Here is a 10840-nt window from a genome sequence, read left to right as displayed (position 1 = left end):
AATGAGTAATGTAGGATAAGCTTTGTGTCATTATCCATACATTTTTATTTGACTACACCATTTATATTAGAAGAATCTGTTAGGATTTAGGGTAACGTTTTGAAAGCATGGTATGATGAGTATAACTTGGTTTGCATCATTCTCATAAGATGCTAATGTGTTATTATAGTTGTGAGTGTATGCTTGTTGTTTAATTGGTGAAATTTTAGGGTAAATTTTTTTTTATTTTCTGAAACATGGTTGTTTAATAAGGGAACATTGATGGTTCTATCTTGGGTTTTTATATTTTTTTAAATGAGTGATCGCCTAACACTTGTTTTTCACCATGGAAAAAGTTTGAGACAGTCACTGATGGTAGGGTTATCTACACAAGCAACTTGACTGATGAATGAATTCGGGTAGATGAAGATGACCTAGATGTTTTTGATGTGATTTGTTACTTCAAGGAGTTAGGGTATGATAAAGCTGATGCGACCAGGTATCTAGACCAATTAAAGGGTTAGAGTTTGGGTTGAGGAGGTTAGAATTTGACTAAGATTTAAGAGATATGATCAGGTACTGCCATGCCAATAACAATGTCATTCACATTTACCTTGAGCATGGTCCTTCTGAGCCTAAGTTTATAAATATTATAGAATTGTTTGAAGATGGTAAAGATGTTGGTGGAGGAGGTGAGAGTGAACTAGAAGTTATATCAGTTAAGGATGCTAGCACTATTTCAAGCCAGTTGTGTGATCCAAATATACAAGAGACATCACTTGAGCCTAATCCCACCTCACCTATGCTAAACCCCCACACCTAAGCCTAGTTTCAAGCTCAATTCTACTACATCTGAGCCCAACCTCCAGTCCAAACCCACTGCATAAAAGCCCAATATTTTCTTCAATTTCACTGCACTGAAGACCAAATTCAAGTCTGATTCCCTTGCTGCTGATGCCACCATGGAAATGAAATCAACTACATCCATTGTCAACCTTCATCCAAAGTCAATTGTCACCACTACTACTAATTTGAAGCCTATTGCCTCAAAATTCACTTTCCTCAAGCCTACTACTATGAAGAACAAAGCCCTAAAGTCTACTATTTCCAATACCAGTAACACCAAGTCCATTGAAACAAAAACTACACAACCAATGAGGTGTAATACAACAACCAAACACGCAACACCCACTTCCAATCATGCAAATTTCATATTTAACATGTCTACAAAGCCTGCTGTATCCAAAAAACCTTGTACAAGGAATGCCAGGAAGAGGAATGTTCCTTCCATAATAGCAGGTGTTGATGATTCATTTTCTTACTCATATGAGGCTGCAGAGGATAGTCTTTACAAGCCACCTTTTCCACCAGGGTTTGATGAGTCCAACAGTAATGAAGAAGCAATTGGAACTTCATCAAGAGCCGCTGTTAACAGAAATAATAGGAAAATGAGTCAATTTGAAAAGGGAAAAGAAAGGTTGTGGATGAAGTTGGCCCCATTCAAACTGATGACTCAGAAAATGCAGCCTCGATTGGCATGGCGATTTGTAACAGAGACAGTGGAGGTTAGGTGTGCTGCAGCGGGCGACTGGCATGGTGAGCTGTAGTCTAACATGGTGTTGTCTTGCTCTCTCCTTTGCGAAGAGCAGAAAACAGCAGTGAAGCCAACATAGTCTTCAAGTGTAGAGGCTAATTGGAAGCATTCAGCAGCGCCACAATATAGTGGTTGGAAGAATTAGGCATTTGTTTAGGTCTAGGGTGAAGTTGGGTTTGTTATGTTGTATTAGGTGGGGTGAATTCTAGGTTTTGGCTGGGTCAATCAGCTTTGCTGGCAAATGTAACAATAGACAAATATACGTGTGTAACGGTGTTACTAAAATGTTGGCCAATTTGACGGTAGGACAATATTGATACGAGTTAGAAATGTTAGGGATATAAATAAGATATTTCAAACGTTAGGGAGAATTTTAGGACTTATCCCAAACGTTAGGGACAAAAATGATACTTTACCCTAAAATAAAATCAAAACAAGCTAATCCAAATCATAATGAATTATATATTTTTGATTAGATTGATTTTTCTTCAAAATCGATCTAAACCACACTACAAACACCCCTACACGTAAACATTATAACATAATAAAATTGCACTAGTGAAAAATAACACTATATTTTTATTTATTTATAATATTTTACTATTTAATTGAATTTGCGGATATAACTCTAAAGTTCAATATCCCGTATGGAAAGGAGGGGGGTGCCACCTGCAAAGACACTCCAACGCTCTTGTCAGTAAATGTGCAGGTGGGAAGGGTAGTGTGATACGTGACGTACCTTGGGGGAAGAGCAAGTCTTCCCCTTATATACCTGTCAGAGGTGGGCCCATCCAGAATAGGCCCATGTTTCTAGGGACGTTGTCCCCCAGCTGCACATGAGCTGTCCTGGACGCGTGTCCGGGTCGGTTGCGGGGCGTCTATCCGGATCGGGTGGTGTTCGGGTCGGCCCAGCCTGTGGAGGTTCTGGGCCAGGCCGTAACAGTTCCCCCGACGCGCCAGTAATGGTCGTGAGGGACATTGGTGGCGCGTGATTTCTTCGTTCGTGTGTTGTCGTCGGGTCGGCTGACCGTGGGAGGGACGTGCCCCCTGCGCGCGTCTCTTGGTTGCTGGGGCGACCGTTTTGTCGCTTCGTTCTTTGCGCTGAGCATTAAATGCTCATAATGGGTTACGAAAAACCCCGCGCGCAAAGACCATTTTACCCCTGGCCTTTTCGCGCTTTATGCAGCGGTTTTTAAACAGATTCTTATTTCCTTTGTTCCCACTTTTGCTATTCCCATTTTCATTTTTCCCTGATATCCAAAGCTTCTTGTTTGAGCGTCTTCGTGCCTCTTCCTTCACTTTCGAGTTTCTGCAACCAATTCAGGTATTTCTAGAGTCCTTCTCTTTTCTGTTTCGTTTTCGTATGCTTGTTGTATGTATTTGCTTCGCCATTTTCGCTGTTATGTGGTCTTTCAATGCTAGTTAGACGTGTTAGGGGAGGGGTACCATTCCAGGGTAGGTTTCTAGGTGATTTGCGGAATAGGTATAGCTTTTAGTCATATTTGGTCATGACTGATTGGAAAAGGTATAGTTTCTGGGTTTTTTCCGGACTCCCGACCTCGTAGACTAACGGATTGGTACCCCGCTGTAGGTATGCCTCGTGTCGTCTCTCGGGCTTCACCTTCCGCAGTGAGCTATGATCCCTATGCTTGGGTGACTTCGGATGTAAAGGACTTGCCGAACCAGATGGATCTGGCGGAGTTGACGGAGTTCCGGCAAGCCGGGTACTTATGTGGGGGAACAGACGAAGAGACCAATTATGAGACCATCGTGCCTGCCCCCCGTGAGCGGCTGTACGAAATCAATCTTCACTCTCCCCGGGTCGCCGACTGGATTTGGTTTTATAAAGCCATGTTCACTCAGGTTGGCGTTCGGATACCGTTCACCGATTTCCAAATGGCGCTTCTTGGTCGGATATCCGTATCGCCGTCACAGCTCCATACGAACAGCTGGGCTTCTATCCACTGTTTCGAGATGGTTTGCGAGTATCTCGAGTTGCCGGTGTCGGTGGATGTCTTCCTCTTCTTCTTCAACCTTACCAATCCCTCCAAACAAGGGAAAGCGAGGAAGGGGTTCCTCTCTTTCCGGTCTGCCCAAGGTAGGAGAATATTCGGTCTGTTCGAGGACTCCTACCATGGGTTCAAAGATAAATTCTTCAAAGTCCGCCCTGTCAAGGGACGTCACCCCTTTTGGTTGTCGTTAGAGGGGGAGCGCCTCATCCCCACCTATTGGAGTTTTGGGGCAGGGTCGAACTCCTTTATTAAGGTGACATATAAAAGGATGTCGCCTGTAGATAAGAAAATAGCTGATGTGTTATTTGCCCTTTTTGAGAAGAACCCCGTGAATCCCCATCTCCTTATGGGTGAACGGGAGGCCGCCAGGAGCTATATCCGTGAGTCATTTTGTTTTGTGTTTGTGTTTTTTGTCGCCTTTTGCTTTACCCTATCTAACGACTGACGTGTTTGTCTGCTTGCTGCAGTGGAAATGTCTGCTACAGTAACGGGACTTGAGAATCTGATGAAGACCTTCTTCGAGGAAAGCGATGAAGAGAAGGCTGAGGAGGAAGATGTCGGGAGGTCGGAGGGTCCTTCCTTGGAGAAAGAGAGCCATACTGAGCCCTCTCCCTGGGACACCGTTGTGACGGGGAAGAAGCCCGTCGAGGTGCAGGGTTCCCCCATTCCCGAAGAGGCGGCCGTTGGGGGGCACTCATCCTCTTCTCACCAAGAGTATGACGATGTGGAGATCGTTCATACTCCTAAGAGGCGGAGGGCGTCTGCCAGCCCGGAGGGGACTCTCACCATCATGGAGAGAAACTTTGATGCCACAAAGTTCATTGATTCCCAGCTGATCCCCGGGACGGAGGAGCACTTTCTTGGCACCGACCTGGCCGAGCAAGCAAGATGGATGTACCGGACTTTGCTCCGGGGAGCTGTGATAGCTCGAAAGGCTGAGTTCGAGTTGTCGGGAATGCAGGCTCTCCGGAGGAAACTCGAGTCCTCTGTTAAGGCGAACAATGACTTCAAGGTGCAGGTTGAGCTGCTCCAGAGCCAATTGTCCGAGACGGGGGAGAAGCTCAAGGCATCCGAGGAAAAGACGACATCTGTCGAGGAGAAGTTGAAGGCTTCCGATGAGTTGGTGGCCCGTTTAGCCGAACGGGAGATGGCCTTGGAGAATCAGCTGAACGCCGTTCAAGGTCGGGCGGCTGGCTTGGAGAAGGAGCGTGACCAAGCCGTCTTACTGGCTAAAGCCGCCAAAGCCGAGGTCGAGGAGCTCAGGAAGAAGCTGAAAGCGACCAAAGAGCAGGGGAAGAATGCGATTTCTATGACTGAAGATGCTCTGAAAGCCCAAGTGAAGATCGTGGCTCCCGACTTCGACATATCGGCTATTGGGGTCTTCAAAATGATCCAAGACGGCAAGATTGTTGACATGCCTAGGAAGTGATTTCTTATAACTTGAACATTTTGACGTAGATTTGTTGAACATTTGTTGCATGTTTTGTAATTTAATACTTCGTGATGGTTATGTTTAGTTGGTCGTTTGGCCGGGTGGCCGTTACTATCTTTCGCCTTGCTCGTCGTATTATTTTTGTTACCGCCTTTTCGGGGTGGGCTCATTGCTTGTGCCCGTTTTGTCGTTTTTACGTTGGTAACAATTTGGACCGATTTGGTCGTGTTGTCGCCGTATTAATTATGGCAATGGTCTGTCTGGCTCCCGGGGTGATCAGTCCCGGGCTGCCGTTTCAGGACGCAATCGTGTGAAGCGCGTATTGGGAAGCAACAGATAAGTAGGAGAATATTTTGACAAGTGGGAATTAATCGTCAGCTAGGCAAGCTTGTTAATATGGCAAGTATTCGATAAGAGTAAATAGCTAAAAATGTACTAAAAATTAACATGTGAACAGAGCGAGCATACATGAGTCCGTTAGGCCCCCTGGTCGGCTTGCCCGAGTCAGGAGTAGAACCTTCTCAAATTACCTGCATTCCATGTTCTGGGGATTTCTTTGCCGTCAAGTCTCTCGAGCTTGTAGGCACCCTTACCGAGCACTTCTCTAATTCTGTAGGGACCTTCCCAATTTGCCGCCAGCTTTCCTTCTCCAGGGGTCGGCAGACCGACGTCGTTGCGTCGCAGAACGAGGTCTCTTTCCCCAAAATCCCTTCTGAGGACTTTAGCGTTGTAGTGCAGGGCTATTCTTTGTTTCAACGCCGTTTCTGACAAGTGGGCCATCTCCCTCGTCTCCTCCACCAGGTCCTTTTCTACCGCTTCGTCCACACCTGTGAGCAGTAGCCGCGGGCTCGGTTCGCCGATTTCGACGGGTATCACGGCGAAAAGGGGTTTCCCCCGTAGCGCTTTGCTCGGTTGTTCGGTAGGACCATAGGACCAAAGCGAGCTCGTCGACCCAAGCGCCTTTCTTGTTGTCTAGTCGTTTCTTGAGGCCGAGTAAGATGACCTTGTTCGCAGACTCTACTTGTCCGTTTGTCTGGGGGTGTTCAACTGAGGAAAACTTCTGCTTTACCCCTAGGCCGGTGAGGAACTCCGTGAACTTTTTGTCAGTAAATTGTGTCCCATTATCCGAGATGATGACCTCCGGGATGCCTAACCGGGTTATCACCTGTCTCCACATGAACTTCCTGCAATTGGAGGAAGATATGTTGGCCAGTGGCTCAGCCTCTATCCACTTGGTGTAGTAATCGATGGCCACTACGAGATATTTGACTTGTCCTGGGCCAACCGGGAAAGGTCCTAAAAGGTCAACTCCCCATTGAGCGAAAGGTCTTGTGGTCGTTAAAAGGCTTAGCTCTGAGGCCGGCGCCTTGTGGAAGTTCGCGTTTTGTTGACACTTCACGCACTTTTTAACAAATTCTCTGGAGTCTTTCATCATTGTCGGCCAGTAATATCCAGCTCGGATGAGCTTCCTCGCTAGGGCCTTGCCCCCGATGTGATGGCCGCAACATCCCTCGTGGACTTCTCTAAGTACGTAGTCCGTCTGGTCGGGGTGCAAGCATTTCAATAGGGGTTGGCTGAGCCCCTTTCTGAATAATTGCCCTTGTATGATTGCATATCTGGCTGCCTCCCTTCTCAATGTTCTAGCTGTCTTCTCGTCGTCAGGTAGCTTGCCGAGCTCCAGGAAGTTTGTGATGGGGTCCAGCCAGGAGGGGCTCGCCTCCATCAAGTGGAGGGCGACCGTTGGCTCTTTCACCATGCCTTGAATAAGAGATCGGTTACCCGCTCCTAGCTTCGTGCTCGCTAGTTTGGACAGGAGGTCTGCCCGTGTGTTCCTTTCTCTTGGGACGTGTTGGATTATGACCTCTTGGAATTGACTTGTCATTTCTCTAACTTTTTCCAGGTATTTTTGCAGAAGAGGATCCCGGGCTTGGTAGTTTCCGTTTACTTGGGAGGTGACGACCTGTGAGTCGCTACATACTTCGACCTTTGATGCCCCAACTTCCCGAGCTAGTATTAGTCCGCTTAAGAGGGCTTCATATTCTGCTTGATTGTTCGACACAGGGAACTCGAACTTGGTCGATTGCTCGTAGATGACTCCTGTCGGGCTTTCTAAGATGACTCTGGCTCCCCCAGAGGTTTGGTTGGAGGCCCCGTCTACGTGGAGTCTCCACCGTGTGCCCGGTTCTTCGGGAGGATCGCCCGTTACCTCTACTAAAAAAATCTGCCATTGCCTGCGCCTTGATTGCGTGCCGGGGTTCGTAGTGCAGGTCGTATTGGGATAGCTCAATAGCCCAGGTCATCATCCTTCCAGCTAAATCAGGTTTTTGGAGTACTTGACGAATCGCCTGATCCGTTCTGACGACTACACGATGACTTTAGAAGTATTGTCTTAACCTTCGAGAGGAGGTCAGGAGTGTCAGCGCCAGTTTTTCTAATTTGCTATATCTCAGCTCTGATCCTTGCAGGGTCCTGCTTACGAAGTAAATCGGTTGCTGAGCTTTCCCCTCTTCTCTTAAGAGCACTGCTGCAAGTGCTTCCTCTGTTACAGCTAGGTAGAGGTAGAGTGGTTCTCCGGCCTTGGGCTTTCCGAGCACCGGAGGTGTAGCTAGGATTTCCTTGAAGTGGTTGAATGCCTCCTCACAGGCTGGGGTCCATTCGAATGCTATCCCCTTTTTCATCAGATTAAAAAAGGGCAGGGCTTTTGCTGCCGATGCGCCGAGGAAATGGGAAAACGCCGTCAATCTTCCCGCCAGCCGTTGGACGTCTTTGATGCAACCCGGGCTCTTCATCTGGAGGATCGCTTGGCACTTCTCAGGGTTGGCCTCTACTCCTCTTTGGGTGATCATAAACCCCAGGAACTTACCAGCTTCCATGGCAAAGGCACATTTAAGCGGATTGAGCCTCATGCCGTGTTGCCGGAGGGAGGCGAATACGCTTCCCAGGTCGCTCAAGAGATCGTCGGGTAGTGTGGTTTTTGCGAGGATGTCGTCCACGTAGACTTCCACTGTCTTGCGTATGAGTTCCTTGAATATCTTGTTCATCAATCTCTGGTACGTGGCGCCAGCATTTTTCAAACCAAATGGCATTACTTTGTAGCAATAGGTCCCTCCTGGCGTTATGAACACCGTTTTTTCCTCGTCGGGTCGGTGCATCGGTATCTGGTTGTACCCAAAGTAGGCGTCCATGAAGCTCAGATACCGATACCCCGCCGCTGCGTCGACGAGTGCGTCGATGTTGGGCAGGGGATAGCAGTCCTTAGGACATGCCTTATTGAGGTCAGAGTAGTCTACACACATTCTCCACCTCCCGTTGTGTTTTCTCACCAAAACTACGTTCGACAGCCAGGTCGAGTAGTCCAGTTCCCGGATAAACCCTGCTTCAAGCAGGCTGGCCGCCTGCCTGGCCACCTCCTCTGCCCTTTCCTATGACATCTTTCTCTTCCTCTGGGCCACTGGCTTGGCTTCCGGTTTGACGACCAGGTGGTGTGACATGAGCTGGGGATCTATCCCTGGCATGTCGGCTGGCGTCCAAGCGAAGAGGTCGGCATTGGCTCTGATCATCTCCATCAACGGCTCCTTTAATTCATGGGGGAGGTTTCTGTTTATGAACGTGAACTTCTCGTCCCCATCACCGACCCTAAATTTTTCCAAATCCCCTTCCGGCTCGGGTCTGGGCTTGTCATCTATCCTGGCGTCTAGGTCGGCGAGGAAGACCCCCGATGCTTCTTTGGACTTTTTCCTGAGAGAGAGGCTGGCATGGTCGCAGGCAACCGCCGTTTCCAAATCTCCTCTAATGGATCCTACGGATCCGTTATCAGCAACAAACTTCATCACGAGCAGCTTCGTACTAATAGCTGCCCCCAGATCGTTGATGGTTTTTCTTCACAAGATGATGTTGTAAGCTGTGGAATCTCGTAAGATTACAAAATCGGCCATCACCGTCCTTCGCCTCCGCCCTTGTCCCACGGAGGTCGGGAGTGAGATGATTCCATCCGGCTTGATGAAGTGGTCTCCCAATCCTACCACACCGTGCTGGTGGGTCGCCAGATCGGCATCTCGTAGTCCCAGGGCGTCAAAAACATTTCGAAACATGATGTTCGAGTCTGCCCCCGTATCAACCAGGATCCGCTTGACAAGGCCGGTTCCGACCCTGGCCGTGATGATCATGGGGGGACTTTCCGGCGCCTCGTCGAACCATTGGTCTTCAGGGCCGAAAGAGATGGATGGGAGTCCCCGCGAACTTCTAGCAGACGAGGAGGAGACCGCGAGGACCTTGGCATCTTTTTTCTGTGCCGATTTTGACCTTGGGGTGGAGTTCCTCGCTGTTACTACGTTCACCACCGTGAGACCGTGGTCGTCCCCCTCTGGTTCTTGGCGTCGTCTTGTCGCCCGGGACCCGTCTTCGCTTTTGCGATCCCGATTGCGTCTCCTCGGCTCCCTGATAAGATGGGAGAAATCGGCAAGTTTTCCGTCCCTGATTGCCTGCTCCAGGGCGTCTTTTAGGTCGAAGCAGTCTTGGGTTTTTTGCCCGTATCCCTTGTGATATTCATAGTAGAGGCTCTTGTCTCCCCCCGTCCTGCCCTTCAGAGGTCGGGGTTTCGTCAGTATCCCCTTCTCTGCTATCTGTTGGTAAACTTCCGTGATCGGTGCCGCGAGGGGGGTGTAATTGGTGAATTTCCCGATTCGGGGGAATGGCTTCGGCACCTTACTTGGGCCACCGTCCCTGGCGTGTTCCCTTGGTTTTTCTCTGCCTTTGTAGTGCCTGGTTTGGTTGTAGGCGGGCTGCCGTTTATTGGCAGCCACGACTCGGCTTACTTCCTCGTCGTTGATATACTCCTTAGCCACGCACTGGATCTCCTGCATTGTCCAGACGGGCTTTGTGGTAAGGTGTTTCCTGAAGTCCTCATTCAGGAGCCCGTTCGTCAAACACAAACTCGCCACCGAGTCCGTCAGACCATCGATTTCCAAGCATTCGTCGTTGAAACGATCCAAGTATTTCCTGGTCGGTTCCCCGGCTCTCTGGGTCACCCCTAGCAAATTGATCGGGTGCTTGGCTTTGGCGATCCTGGTTGTGAACTGAGCCAGGAAGGCATGGCTGATGTCGGAGAATTGGGTCACCGAGCCCTGCGGGAGGTTATTGAACCACCGTATTACAGGTCCCGCCAAGATGACCGGGAAGGCGCGACATCTTACCTCATCTCCTACTCCTTCTAAGTTCATCCTAGCCTCGAAGGCCGTTAGGTGCTCTAGGGGGTCCTGCGTTCCGTCATACCTCATGTCCGTTGGCTTGTCAAAATGTTTTGACAGCCGGACCTCGAGTATGGAGCGGTGGAATGGGGTGGCCCCTATTATCACGGCTCCCTGAGTATTCGTTCTCCCCTCGTCGCCCTCCCGACGAGCATTTTCGTCTCCACGGTTTGTGGTACGCCGCCCTTCGCGCCTGGCGTAAATGACAGGGTCATGACGCCTTCTCGCGCGCCCTCTCTCCCCAGTGCTTTCTTGCATTATTCTGGCGTGGTTGTCGCCAGTCCCCCCGAAGGGGCGTCTCTCGTGTGCCTGGGTCGTGTCCCTCGGGGGAGATCTCGGATGTTGTCGGGTTCCCGTCCCGGCGACGTCGCCTCCGGGTACGGCCTCTTGGTTTGCCTCCGTTTCGACTAACACGAAGTCCATGGACGATCCCCACAGACGGCGCCAATGTTCGGTAGGTCGGTTACCAGACGGTTCGGGTTGTGATCCGGGATGATGGTAGGGGCTTGTCAGGTCGTGGACTGCCGGTCAACGATACGCGAGGTCCCGAGTACTTCGTATGGAAAGGAGGGGGGGT

Source organism: Arachis ipaensis, chromosome B04 (genome assembly GCF_000816755.2).
Source record: "Arachis ipaensis cultivar K30076 chromosome B04, Araip1.1, whole genome shotgun sequence".
NCBI lineage: Eukaryota > Viridiplantae > Streptophyta > Magnoliopsida > Fabales > Fabaceae > Arachis > Arachis ipaensis.
This window is presented reverse-complemented; position numbering follows the sequence as displayed.